A 14,930-nucleotide genomic window follows, 5' to 3' on the forward strand; every position below is an offset into this window, starting at 1 on the left:
ATGGAGCAATGTGATGACAAGTGTCATGGAGCATAGTGATGAGAGGGGCCTTGGAGAATTGTGATGACAGGCGTCATGGGGCATTGAGATGGCAGTGGTCTTGGAGCATTATGATGAAAGGTGTTATGGAGCACTGTGATTACAGGGGCCATGGAGCATTGTGAATACAAAGGCCATGGAGCATTGAGATGACAGTGGTCATGGAGCATTGTGCTGAAAGTGGTAATGGATCATTGTGATGACAAGTGTCCTGGGACCCAGTGATGACATAGTTCATGGAGCATGGTGATGACATTGGTCATGGCGAATTGTGATGACAATGTCATGGGGCATTGTGATGGCAGTAGTCATCTAGAAATGTGATTAAAGTTATTAGGGAGCACAGTAATGAAAGGGGCTATGGAGCATTGTTATGAAAAGTGTCATGGAGCATGGTGATGAAACAGACATGGAGGATTATGATGACAAGAGTTCTGGAGCCTTGTGATGACAAGGGCATGGAGCATTGTGATTACAGGGGTCATGGAACATTCTGATAAGAAGGTTCATAAAGCATTTTGATGACAGGGGTCATGGAGTATTGTGTTGACACGGGCATGGAGCATTGTAGTGATAGGATATCTGGAGCATTGTGATGAAAAGGGGATGGAGCATTTTGATGACAGGGTCCAAGGAGCATTGTGCTGACAATGGCATGGAGCATTGTGATGAAAAGGGTACTGGAGCACTGTGAGGAAAGGAGTCATGGATCATTGTGATGACAGGGGTCATGGAGCTTTGTGATGACAAGGTTCATGGAGCATTTTGATGACACGGTCAAGGAACATTGCGATGAAAAGAATTCTGGAGCATTGTGATGAAAGGGCATGGAGCATTGTGATAAAAGGTGACAAGGAGCATTGTGATGATATGGGCAGAGAACTTTGTGATGACAGGGGTCATGGAGCATTGTGTTGAAAAGTGGTCATGGATCACTGTGATGCCAACTGTCCTGGAACCTAGTGATGACACGGTGCCTACAGCATTGAGATGACAAGGGCCAAGGCGAATTGTGATGACACGTGTCATGGGGCATTGTGATGACATTGGTCATCTTGCATTGTGATGACAGTGGTCATGTAGAGTTTTGATTAAAGGTATCATGGAGCACTGTGATGACAAAGGCCAAGGAACATTTTGATGACAAGTGTCATTGAGCAATGGGATGAGACGGGAATGGAGTATTATGATGACAAGTGTTCTGGAGCATTGTGATGACAAGGGCCAGTAGCATTGTGAATACAGGGGCCATGGAGCATTGTGATGACAACGGCATGTAGCATTATGATGACACGGGCATGGAGCATTGTAATGATAGGATATCTGGAGCATTCTGATGAAAAGGGGATGGAGCATTTTGATGACAGGGTCCAAAGATCATTGTGCTGACAATGGCATGGAGCATTGTGATGAAAAGGGTACTGGAGCACTGTGAGGTAAGGAATCATGGATCATTGTGCTGACAGGGGTCATGGAGCTTTGTGATAACAAGGGTCATGGAGCATTGTGATGACACGGTCAAAGAACATTGCGATGAGAAGAATTCTGGAGCATTGTGATGAAAGGCCATGGAGCATCGTGATTAAAGGAGACAAGGAGCATTGTGATGATATGGGCAGAGAACTTTGTGATGACAGGGGTCATGGAGCATTGTGATGAAAAGTGTCATGGAACATTGTGCTGACTGGGATCATGGAGCTTTTTGGTAAGAGAGGGCTTGGAGATTTGTGATGGCAGGCGTGATGGGGCATTGTGATGACAGCGGTCTTGGAGCACTGTGGTGAAAGGGGTCATGGAGCACTGTGATTACAGGGGCCATGGAGCATTGTGAATAAAAAGGCTATGGAGCAGTGAGATGACAGGGGTCATGGAGCATTGTGATGAAAGTGGTAATGGATCATTTTGAAGACAAGTGTCATGGGGCATTTTGATGACATTGGCATGGAGCATTATAATGACAAGAGCTCTGAAGACGTCTGATGACAAGGGCATGGAGCATTGTGATTACAGGAGACATGGAGCATTGTGATGACATTGGCAGGGATCATTGTGATTACAGGGATCATGGAGCATTGTGATGACAAGTGTCATGCAATATTGTGCTGACACAGATCATGGAGCATTTTGATGAGAGTGGCCTTGGAGCACAGTGATGAGAGACGTCATGGGGCATTATGGTGACAGTGGTCAAGGAGCATTGTGATGAAAGTGTTAATGGAGCAATGCGATTATCGGGACAATGGAGCATTGAGATAACAGAGTTCTTCGAGCATTGTGATGAAAGTGCTCATGGATCACTGTGATGACAAGTGTCCTGGAACCTAGTGATGACACGGTTCCTACAGCATTGAGATGACAAGTGCCAAGGCGAAATGTGATGACACGTGTCATGGGGCATTGTGATGACATTTGTCATCTTGCATTGTGATGACAGTGGTCATGTAGAGTTTTGATTAAAGGTATCATGGAGCACAGTGATGACAAAGTCCAAGGAACATTTTGATGACAAGGGTCATTGAGCAATGGGATGAAACGGGAATGGAGTATTATGATGACAAGTGTTCTGGAGCATTGTGATGACAAGGGCATGGAGCATTGTGATTACAGTGGCCATGGAGCATTGTGATGACAATGGCATGTAGCATTGTGATGACAGGGGTTATTGAGCATTGTGATTACAAAGACCATGAGGCATTTTGATGACAGGGGCCTTGGAGAATTGTGATGACAATGGTCATCAAGCATTGTGTTGACAGGAGTCATAGAGCATTGTGATGAGAAAGACCATGGAGCATGGTGATGACAGAGGCCATGGAACATTGTGATGAGAAGGCCATGTACCATTGTGATTACATGGGTAATAGAGCATTGTGATGACAAGGGCTGGGAACCTTGTGGTGACCAGGGTCATGGAGCATTTTGATGAGAACTTTCATGGAACATTGTGATGACAGGGGTCATGGAGCATTGTGTTGAAAGGGAACATGGAGCAGTGTTATTACAGGGTCCAGGCAGTATTGTGATTACAGGTGTTATGGGGCACTGTGATGACAGGGGTATGGAGCATTGTGATGAAAATTGTCTTGGAGCATTGTGATGACAGAGGTCACAGAGAATTGCCATAAAAGGTATCATGCAGCATTTTGATGACAACGGTCATGGATCATTTTGATGACAGGGGTCATGGAACATTCTGATAACAAGGTTCATAAAGCATTTTGATGACAGGGTTCATGGAGTATTGTGTTGACACGGGCATGGAGCATTGTAGTGATAGGATATCTGGAGCATTGTGATGAAAAGGGGATGGAGCATTTTGATGACAGGGTCCAAGGAGCATTGTGCTGACAATGGCATGGAGCATTGTGATGAAAAGGGTACTGGAGCACTGTGAGGAAAGGAGTCATGGATCATTGTGATGACAGGGGTCATGGAGCTTTGTGATGACAAGGGTCATGGAGCATTTTGATGACACGGTCAAGGAACATTGCGATGACAAGAATTCTGGAGCATTGTGATGAAAGGGCATGGAGCATTGTGATAAAAGGTGACAAGGAGCATTGTGATGATATGGGCAGAGAACATTGTGATGACAGGGGTCATGGAGCATTGTGGTGAAAGGGGTCATGGAGCACTGTGATTACAGGGGCCATGGAGCATTGTGAATACAAAGGTTATGGAGCATTGAGATGACAGGTTTCATGGAGCATTGTGATGAAAGTGATCATGGCTCATTGTGATGACAAGTGTCCTGGAACCTTGTGATGACACGGTTCATGGAGCATTGTGATGACAAGAACCATGGCGAATTGTGATGACATCTGTCATGGGGCATTGTGATGACAGGGTCATGCAGCATTGTGATTACAGGGGTTATGGTTCACTGTGATGACAGGGGGCATGGAGCATTGTGATGAAAATTGTCCGGGAGCTTTGTGATGATAGCGGTCCCAGAGAATTTGGATAAAAGGTATCATGCAGCATTGTGATGACAACGGTCATGGATCATTTTCATGACAGTGGTCATGGAACATTCTGATAACAAGGTTCATAAAGCATTTTGATGAGAGGGGTCATGGAACATTGTGTTGACACGGGTATGGAGCATTGTAATGATAGGATATCTGGAGCATTGTGATGAAAAGGGGATGGAGCATTTTGATGATAGGGTTCAAGGAGCATTGTGCTGACAATGGCATGGACGATTGTGACAAAAATGGTACTGGAGCACTGTGAGGAAAGGAGTCATGGATCATTGTGATTACAGGGGTCATGGAGCTTTGTGATGACAAGTGTCATGGAGCATTCTGATGACACAGTCAAGGAACATTGCGATGACAAGAATTCTGGAGCATAGTGATGAAAGGGCATGGAGCATTGTGATTAAAGGTGACAAGGAGCATTGTGATGATATGGGCAGAGAACATTGTGATGAAAGGGGTCATGGAGCATTGTGATGAAAAGTGTCATGGAACATTGTGCTGACAGGGATCATGGAGCTTTTTGGTAAGAGAGGCCTTGGAGATTTGTGATGGCAGGCGTCATAGGGCATTGTGATGACAGCGGTCTTGGAGCATTGGGATAAAAGGGGTCATGGAGCACTGTGATGACAAGGGGCCATGGAGCATTGTGAATACAAAGGCTATGGAGCATTGAGATGACAGGGTTCATGGAGCATTGTGATGAAAGTGATCATGGATCATTGTGATGACAAGTGTCCTGGAACCTTGTGATGACACGGTTCATGGAGCATTGTAATGACAAGGACCATGGCGAATTGTGATGACATCTGTCATGGGGCATTGTGATTACAGTGGTCATCTAGAATTGTGATGAAAGGTATCATGGAGCACTGTGATGACAGGGGCCATTGAACATTGTAATGACAAAGGCCATGGAGCATTGTGATGACAAGTGTCATAGGGCATTTTGATGACTTTGGCATGGAGCATTATGATGACAAGAGTTCTCAAGCATTTTGATGACAAGGGCATGGAACATTGTGATGACAAGGCCATGTACCATTGTGATTCCAAGGGTCATGGAGCATTGTGATGACAAGGGCAGGGAACCTTGTGGTGACTGGGGTCATGGGACATTCTGTTGAAAGGGAACATGGAGCACTGTGATTACAGGGTCCATGGAGCATTGTGAATACATAGGCCATGGAACAATGTGATGACAGGCTCATGTAGCATTCTGATGACAGGGTCATGGAGCATTGTGATGACAGGGGTTATGGGGCACTGTGATTACAGGGGGCATGGGGCATTGAGATGAATATTGTCCTGGAGCATCCTAATGACAGCGGTCACAGAGAAACGGGATGAAAGGTATCATGCAGCAGTGTGATGACAACGGTCATGGATTATTTTGATGACAGCAGTCATGGTGCATTTTGAAAACAAACTTCATAAAGCATTGTGCTGACAGGGGTCATAGAGCATTGTGATGAGAAAGACCATGGAGCTTGGTGATGACAGAGGCCATGGAACTTTGTGATGACAAGGCTATGTAGCATTGTGATGACAATGGTCATGGATCATTCTGATGACAGGGGTCATGGAACATTCTGATAACAAGGTTCATAAAGCATTTTGATGACACGGGTCATGGAGCATTGTGTTAACACGGGCATGGAGCATTGTAGTGACAGGATATCGGGAGCATTGTGATGAAAAGGGGATGGAGGATTTTGATGACAGTGTCCAAGGAGCATTGTGCTGACAATGGCATGGAGCATTTTGATGAAAATGGTACTGGAGCACTGTGAGGAGAGGAGTCATGGTTCATTATGTTGACAGGGGTCATGGAGCTTTGTGATGACAAGGGTCATGGAGCATTGTGATGACACGGTCAAGGAACATTGCGATGACAAGAATTCAGGAGCATTGTGATGAAAGGGAATGGAGCATTGTGATTAAAGGTGACAAGAAGAATTGTGATGATATGGGCAGAGAACTTTGTGATGACAGGGGTCATGGAGCATTGTGCTGAAAAGTGTCATGGAACATTGTGCTGACAGGGATCATGGAGATTTTTGGTAAGAGAGGCCTTGGAGACTTGTGATGGCAGGCGTCATGGGGCATTGTGATGAGAGCGGTCTTGGAGCATTGTGATTAAAGGAGTCAAGGAGCACTGTGATGAGAGGGACCATGGAGCATTGTGAATACAAAGGCTATGGAGCATTGAGATGACAGGGTTCCTGGAGCATTGTGATGAATGTGATCATGGATCATTGTGATGACAAGTGTCCTGGAACCTTGTGATGACACGGTTCATGGAGCATTGTAATGACAAGACCATGGCGAATTGTGATGACATCTGTCATGAATCATTGTGATGACATTGGCAGGGATCATTGTGATTACAAGGATCATGGAGCATTGTGATGACAAGTGTCATGCAATATTGTGCAGACACAGATCATGGAGCATTTTGATGAGAGTGGCCTTGGAGCACAGTGATGAGAGACGTCATGGGGCATTAAGGTGACAGTGGTCAAGGAGCATTATGATGAAAGTGTTCATGGAGCTACGCGATTATCGGGACAATGGAGCATTGTGAATACAAAGGCCATGGAGCATTGAGATAACAGAGTTCCTGGAGCATTGTGATTAAAGTGGTCATGGATCACTGTGATGACAAGTGTCCTGGAACCTAGTGATGACACGGTGCCTACAGCATTGAGATGACAAGGGCCAAGGCGAATTGTGATGACACGTGTCATGGGGCATTGTGATGACATTGGTCATCTTGCATTGTGATGACAGTGGTCCTATAGAGTTTTGATTAAAGGTATCATGGAGCACTGTGATGACAAAGGCCAAAGAACATTTTGATGACAAGTGTCATTGAGCAATGGGATGACACGGGAATGGAGTATTATGATGACAACTGTTCTGGAGCATTGTGATGACAAGGGCATGGAACATTGTGATTACAGGGCCATGGAGCATTGTGATGACAACGGCATGGAGCATTGTGATGACACGGGCATGGAGCATTGTAATGATAGGATATCTGGAGCATTCTGATGAAAAGGGGATGGAGCATTTTGATGACAGGGTCCAAAGATCATTGAGCTTACAATGGCATGGAACATTGTGATGAAAAGGGTACTGTAGCACTGTGAGGAAAGGAGTCATGGACCATTGTGATGACAGGGGTCATGGAGATTTGTGATGACAAGGGTCATGGAGCATTGTAATGACACGGTCAAGGATCATTGCGATAACAAGATTTCTGGAGCATTGTGATGAAAGGGCATGGAGCATTGTGATTAAAGGTGATAAGGAGCATTGTGATGATATGGGCAGAGAACTTTGTGATGACAGGGGTCATGGAGCATTGTGATGAAAAGTGTCATGGAACATTGTGCTGACAGGGATCATGGAGCTTTCTGGTAAGAGAGGCCTTGGAGATTTGTGATGGCAGGCCTCATGGGGCATTGTAATGACAGCGGTCTTGGAGCATTTTGATGAAATGGGTCATAGAGCACTGTGATTACAGGGGCCATGGAGCATTGTGAATACAAAGGCTATGGAGCATTGAGATGACAGGTTTCAAGGAGCATTGTGATGAAAGTGATCATGGATCATTGTGATGACAAGTGTCCTGGAACCTTGTGATGACACGGTTCATGGAGCATTGTGATGACAAGGACCATGCGAATTGTGATGACATCAGTCATGGGGCATTGTGGTGATAGTGGTCATCTAGATTTGTGATGAAAGGTATCAGGGAGCACTGTGATTACAGGGACCATGGAACATTGTGATGACAAAGGCCATGGAGCATTGTGATGACAAGTGTCATGGGGCATTTTGATGACATTGGCATGGAGCATTATGATGACAAGAGTTCTGGAGCATTTTGATGACAAGGGCATAGAGCATTGTGATGACAGGGCCCATGGAGCATTGTGATGAAAAGGGCAGGGAACATTGTGATGACTGGGTTCATGGAGCATTGTGATGAAAGGGGCCATGGAGCATTGAGATGACAGGCGTCATGAGGCATGGTGATGACAGTGGTCATGGAGCATTGTGATGAAAGAGATCATGGAGCAATATGATAACAGGGGCCATGGAGCATTGTGATGACAGGTGTATTGGAGCATTGTGATGAAAGTAGTCATGGATCATTGTGATGACATGTGTCCTGGAACACTGTGATGACACGGTTCATCGAGTATTGTGATGACAAGGGTCATAGCGAATTGTGATGACAGGTGTCATGGGGCAATGTGATGACCATGATCATCTAGGAATTGTGATGAAAGGTATCATGGAGCACTGTGATGACTGGGGGCATGAAGCATTGTTATGAAACTTGTCCTGGATTATTGTGATGACAGCAGTCATGGAGAATTGTGATGACTGTGATTATGCAGCATTGTGTTGACAAGGGTACGGACAATTGTGATGAAAATGGTCATGGAGCAATGTGATGAAAGTTTTCATGGAACATCGTGATGAAAAGTGCCTGGGAGCATTGTGACGATAAAGGCCATGGAGCATTGTGATGACAAGTGTCATGGAGCATTGTAATGAAAGGTTTCATTGTGCACCGTGATGACAAGGGGGATGGAGTATTGTGATGAAACTGGTCCTGCAGCATTGTGATAACAAAAGCCATGGAGCATTGTGATGACAGGCATCATGGAGCATTGTGAAGAAAGAGGCCATGGGGAATTTTAATGACTATAGAGAAATGTGATGAAAATGGTCAGCGAGCATAGTGGTTAAAGTGGTCATTGAGAATTGTGATGAAAAGCGACATAGAGCATTGTGATGACAAAGGTCATGGAGAACTGTGATGACCAGGTTCATGTAGCATTGTGATGACACAGTCATGGAACATAGTGATGACAAGAATTCTGCAGCATTGTGAGGAAAAAGGCATGGAGCATTGTGATTATAGGGGACATGGAGCATTGTGATGACATGGTAAGCGAACACTGTGATGACAGGTGTTATGGAGCAATGTGATGACAAGTGTCATGGAGCATAGTGATGAGAGGGGCCTTGGAGAATTGTGATGACAGGCGTCATGGGGCATTGAGATGGCAGTGGTCTTGGAGCATTATGATGAAAGGTGTTATGGAGCACTGTGATTACAGGGGCCATGGAGCATTGTGAATACAAAGGCCATGGAGCATTGAGATGACAGTGGTCATGGAGCATTGTGCTGAAAGTGGTAATGGATCATTGTGATGACAAGTGTCCTGGGACCCAGTGATGACATAGTTCATGGAGCATGGTGATGACATTGGTCATGGCGAATTGTGATGACAATGTCATGGGGCATTGTGATGGCAGTAGTCATCTAGAAATGTGATTAAAGTTATTAGGGAGCACAGTAATGAAAGGGGCTATGGAGCATTGTTATGAAAAGTGTCATGGAGCATGGTGATGAAACAGACATGGAGGATTATGATGACAAGAGTTCTGGAGCCTTGTGATGACAAGGGCATGGAGCATTGTGATTACAGGGGTCATGGAACATTCTGATAAGAAGGTTCATAAAGCATTTTGATGACAGGGGTCATGGAGTATTGTGTTGACACGGGCATGGAGCATTGTAGTGATAGGATATCTGGAGCATTGTGATGAAAAGGGGATGGAGCATTTTGATGACAGGGTCCAAGGAGCATTGTGCTGACAATGGCATGGAGCATTGTGATGAAAAGGGTACTGGAGCACTGTGAGGAAAGGAGTCATGGATCATTGTGATGACAGGGGTCATGGAGCTTTGTGATGACAAGGTTCATGGAGCATTTTGATGACACGGTCAAGGAACATTGCGATGAAAAGAATTCTGGAGCATTGTGATGAAAGGGCATGGAGCATTGTGATAAAAGGTGACAAGGAGCATTGTGATGATATGGGCAGAGAACTTTGTGATGACAGGGGTCATGGAGCATTGTGTTGAAAAGTGGTCATGGATCACTGTGATGCCAACTGTCCTGGAACCTAGTGATGACACGGTGCCTACAGCATTGAGATGACAAGGGCCAAGGCGAATTGTGATGACACGTGTCATGGGGCATTGTGATGACATTGGTCATCTTGCATTGTGATGACAGTGGTCATGTAGAGTTTTGATTAAAGGTATCATGGAGCACTGTGATGACAAAGGCCAAGGAACATTTTGATGACAAGTATCATTGAGCAATGGGATGAGACGGGAATGGAGTATTATGATGACAAGTGTTCTGGAGCATTGTGATGACAAGGGCCAGTAGCATTGTGAATACAGGGGCCATGGAGCATTGTGATGACAACGGCATGTAGCATTATGATGACACGGGCATGGAGCATTGTAATGATAGGATATCTGGAGCATTCTGATGAAAAGGGGATGGAGCATTTTGATGACAGGGTCCAAAGATCATTGTGCTGACAATGGCATGGAGCATTGTGATGAAAAGGGTACTGGAGCACTGTGAGGTAAGGAATCATGGATCATTGTGCTGACAGGGGTCATGGAGCTTTGTGATAACAAGGGTCATGGAGCATTGTGATGACACGGTCAAAGAACATTGCGATGAGAAAAATTCTGGAGCATTGTGATGAAAGGCCATGGAGCATCGTGATTAAAGGAGACAAGGAGCATTGTGATGATATGGGCAGAGAACATTGTGATGAAAGGGGTCATGGAGCATTGTGATGAAAAGTGTCATGGAACATTGTGCTGACAGGGATCATGGAGCTTTTTGGTAAGAGAGGCCTTGGAGATTTGTGATGGCAGGCGTCATAGGGCATTGTGATGACAGCGGTCTTGGAGCATTGGGATAAAAGGGGTCATGGAGCACTGTGATGACAAGGGGCCATGGAGCATTGTGAATACAAAGGCTATGGAGCATTGAGATGACAGGGTTCATGGAGCATTGTGATGAAAGTGATCATGGATCATTGTGATGACAAGTGTCCTGGAACCTTGTGATGACACGGTTCATGGAGCATTGTAATGACAAGGACCATGGCGAATTGTGATGACATCTGTCATGGGGCATTGTGATTACAGTGGTCATCTAGAATTGTGATGAAAGGTATCATGGAGCACTGTGATGACAGGGGCCATTGAACATTGTAATGACAAAGGCCATGGAGCATTGTGATGACAAGTGTCATAGGGCATTTTGATGACTTTGGCATGGAGCATTATGATGACAAGAGTTCTCAAGCATTTTGATGACAAGGGCATGGAACATTGTGATGACAAGGCCATGTACCATTGTGATTCCAAGGGTCATGGAGCATTGTGATGACAAGGGCAGGGAACCTTGTGGTGACTGGGGTCATGGGACATTCTGTTGAAAGGGAACATGGAGCACTGTGATTACAGGGTCCATGGAGCATTGTGAATACATAGGCCATGGAACAATGTGATGACAGGCTCATGTAGCATTCTGATGACAGGGTCATGGAGCATTGTGATGACAGGGGTTATGGGGCACTGTGATTACAGGGGGCATGGGGCATTGAGATGAATATTGTCCTGGAGCATCCTAATGACAGCGGTCACAGAGAAACGGGATGAAAGGTATCATGCAGCAGTGTGATGACAACGGTCATGGATTATTTTGATGACAGCAGTCATGGTGCATTTTGAAAACAAACTTCATAAAGCATTGTGCTGACAGGGGTCATAGAGCATTGTGATGAGAAAGACCATGGAGCTTGGTGATGACAGAGGCCATGGAACTTTGTGATGACAAGGCTATGTAGCATTGTGATGACAATGGTCATGGATCATTCTGATGACAGGGGTCATGGAACATTCTGATAACAAGGTTCATAAAGCATTTTGATGACACGGGTCATGGAGCATTGTGTTAACACGGGCATGGAGCATTGTAGTGACAGGATATCGGGAGCATTGTGATGAAAAGGGGATGGAGGATTTTGATGACAGTGTCCAAGGAGCATTGTGCTGACAATGGCATGGAGCATTTTGATGAAAATGGTACTGGAGCACTGTGAGGAGAGGAGTCATGGTTCATTATGTTGACAGGGGTCATGGAGCTTTGTGATGACAAGGGTCATGGAGCATTGTGATGACACGGTCAAGGAACATTGCGATGACAAGAATTCAGGAGCATTGTGATGAAAGGGAATGGAGCATTGTGATTAAAGGTGACAAGAAGAATTGTGATGATATGGGCAGAGAACTTTGTGATGACAGGGGTCATGGAGCATTGTGCTGAAAAGTGTCATGGAACATTGTGCTGACAGGGATCATGGAGATTTTTGGTAAGAGAGGCCTTGGAGACTTGTGATGGCAGGCGTCATGGGGCATTGTGATGAGAGCGGTCTTGGAGCATTGTGATTAAAGGAGTCAAGGAGCACTGTGATGAGAGGGACCATGGAGCATTGTGAATACAAAGGCTATGGAGCATTGAGATGACAGGGTTCCTGGAGCATTGTGATGAATGTGATCATGGATCATTGTGATGACAAGTGTCCTGGAACCTTGTGATGACACGGTTCATGGAGCATTGTAATGACAAGACCATGGCGAATTGTGATGACATCTGTCATGAATCATTGTGATGACATTGGCAGGGATCATTGTGATTACAAGGATCATGGAGCATTGTGATGACAAGTGTCATGCAATATTGTGCAGACACAGATCATGGAGCATTTTGATGAGAGTGGCCTTGGAGCACAGTGATGAGAGACGTCATGGGGCATTAAGGTGACAGTGGTCAAGGAGCATTATGATGAAAGTGTTCATGGAGCTACGCGATTATCGGGACAATGGAGCATTGTGAATACAAAGGCCATGGAGCATTGAGATAACAGAGTTCCTGGAGCATTGTGATTAAAGTGGTCATGGATCACTGTGATGACAAGTGTCCTGGAACCTAGTGATGACACGGTGCCTACAGCATTGAGATGACAAGGGCCAAGGCGAATTGTGATGACACGTGTCATGGGGCATTGTGATGACATTGGTCATCTTGCATTGTGATGACAGTGGTCCTATAGAGTTTTGATTAAAGGTATCATGGAGCACTGTGATGACAAAGGCCAAAGAACATTTTGATGACAAGTGTCATTGAGCAATGGGATGACACGGGAATGGAGTATTATGATGACAACTGTTCTGGAGCATTGTGATGACAAGGGCATGGAACATTGTGATTACAGGGCCATGGAGCATTGTGATGACAACGGCATGGAGCATTGTGATGACACGGGCATGGAGCATTGTAATGATAGGATATCTGGAGCATTCTGATGAAAAGGGGATGGAGCATTTTGATGACAGGGTCCAAAGATCATTGAGCTTACAATGGCATGGAACATTGTGATGAAAAGGGTACTGTAGCACTGTGAGGAAAGGAGTCATGGACCATTGTGATGACAGGGGTCATGGAGATTTGTGATGACAAGGGTCATGGAGCATTGTAATGACACGGTCAAGGATCATTGCGATAACAAGATTTCTGGAGCATTGTGATGAAAGGGCATGGAGCATTGTGATTAAAGGTGATAAGGAGCATTGTGATGATATGGGCAGAGAACTTTGTGATGACAGGGGTCATGGAGCATTGTGATGAAAAGTGTCATGGAACATTGTGCTGACAGGGATCATGGAGCTTTCTGGTAAGAGAGGCCTTGGAGATTTGTGATGGCAGGCCTCATGGGGCATTGTAATGACAGCGGTCTTGGAGCATTTTGATGAAATGGGTCATAGAGCACTGTGATTACAGGGGCCATGGAGCATTGTGAATACAAAGGCTATGGAGCATTGAGATGACAGGTTTCAAGGAGCATTGTGATGAAAGTGATCATGGATCATTGTGATGACAAGTGTCCTGGAACCTTGTGATGACACGGTTCATGGAGCATTGTGATGACAAGGACCATGCGAATTGTGATGACATCAGTCATGGGGCATTGTGGTGATAGTGGTCATCTAGATTTGTGATGAAAGGTATCAGGGAGCACTGTGATTACAGGGACCATGGAACATTGTGATGACAAAGGCCATGGAGCATTGTGATGACAAGTGTCATGGGGCATTTTGATGACATTGGCATGGAGCATTATGATGACAAGAGTTCTGGAGCATTTTGATGACAAGGGCATAGAGCATTGTGATGACAGGGCCCATGGAGCATTGTGATGAAAAGGGCAGGGAACATTGTGATGACTGGGTTCATGGAGCATTGTGATGAAAGGGGCCATGGAGCATTGAGATGACAGGCGTCATGAGGCATGGTGATGACAGTGGTCATGGAGCATTGTGATGAAAGAGATCATGGAGCAATATGATAACAGGGGCCATGGAGCATTGTGATGACAGGTGTATTGGAGCATTGTGATGAAAGTAGTCATGGATCATTGTGATGACATGTGTCCTGGAACACTGTGATGACACGGTTCATCGAGTATTGTGATGACAAGGGTCATAGCGAATTGTGATGACAGGTGTCATGGGGCAATGTGATGACCATGATCATCTAGGAATTGTGATGAAAGGTATCATGGAGCACTGTGATGACTGGGGGCATGAAGCATTGTTATGAAACTTGTCCTGGATTATTGTGATGACAGCAGTCATGGAGAATTGTGATGACTGTGATTATGCAGCATTGTGTTGACAAGGGTACGGACAATTGTGATGAAAATGGTCATGGAGCAATGTGATGAAAGTTTTCATGGAACATCGTGATGAAAAGTGCCTGGGAGCATTGTGACGATAAAGGCCATGGAGCATTGTGATGACAAGTGTCATGGAGCATTGTAATGAAAGGTTTCATTGTGCACCGTGATGACAAGGGGGATGGAGTATTGTGATGAAACTGGTCCTGCAGCATTGTGATAACAAAAGCCATGGAGCATTGTGATGACAGGCATCATGGAGCATTG

The sequence above is a fragment of the Balaenoptera physalus genome, assembly GCF_965194825.1.
Source record: "Balaenoptera physalus genome assembly, contig: HAP1_SCAFFOLD_550, whole genome shotgun sequence".
NCBI lineage: Eukaryota > Metazoa > Chordata > Mammalia > Artiodactyla > Balaenopteridae > Balaenoptera > Balaenoptera physalus.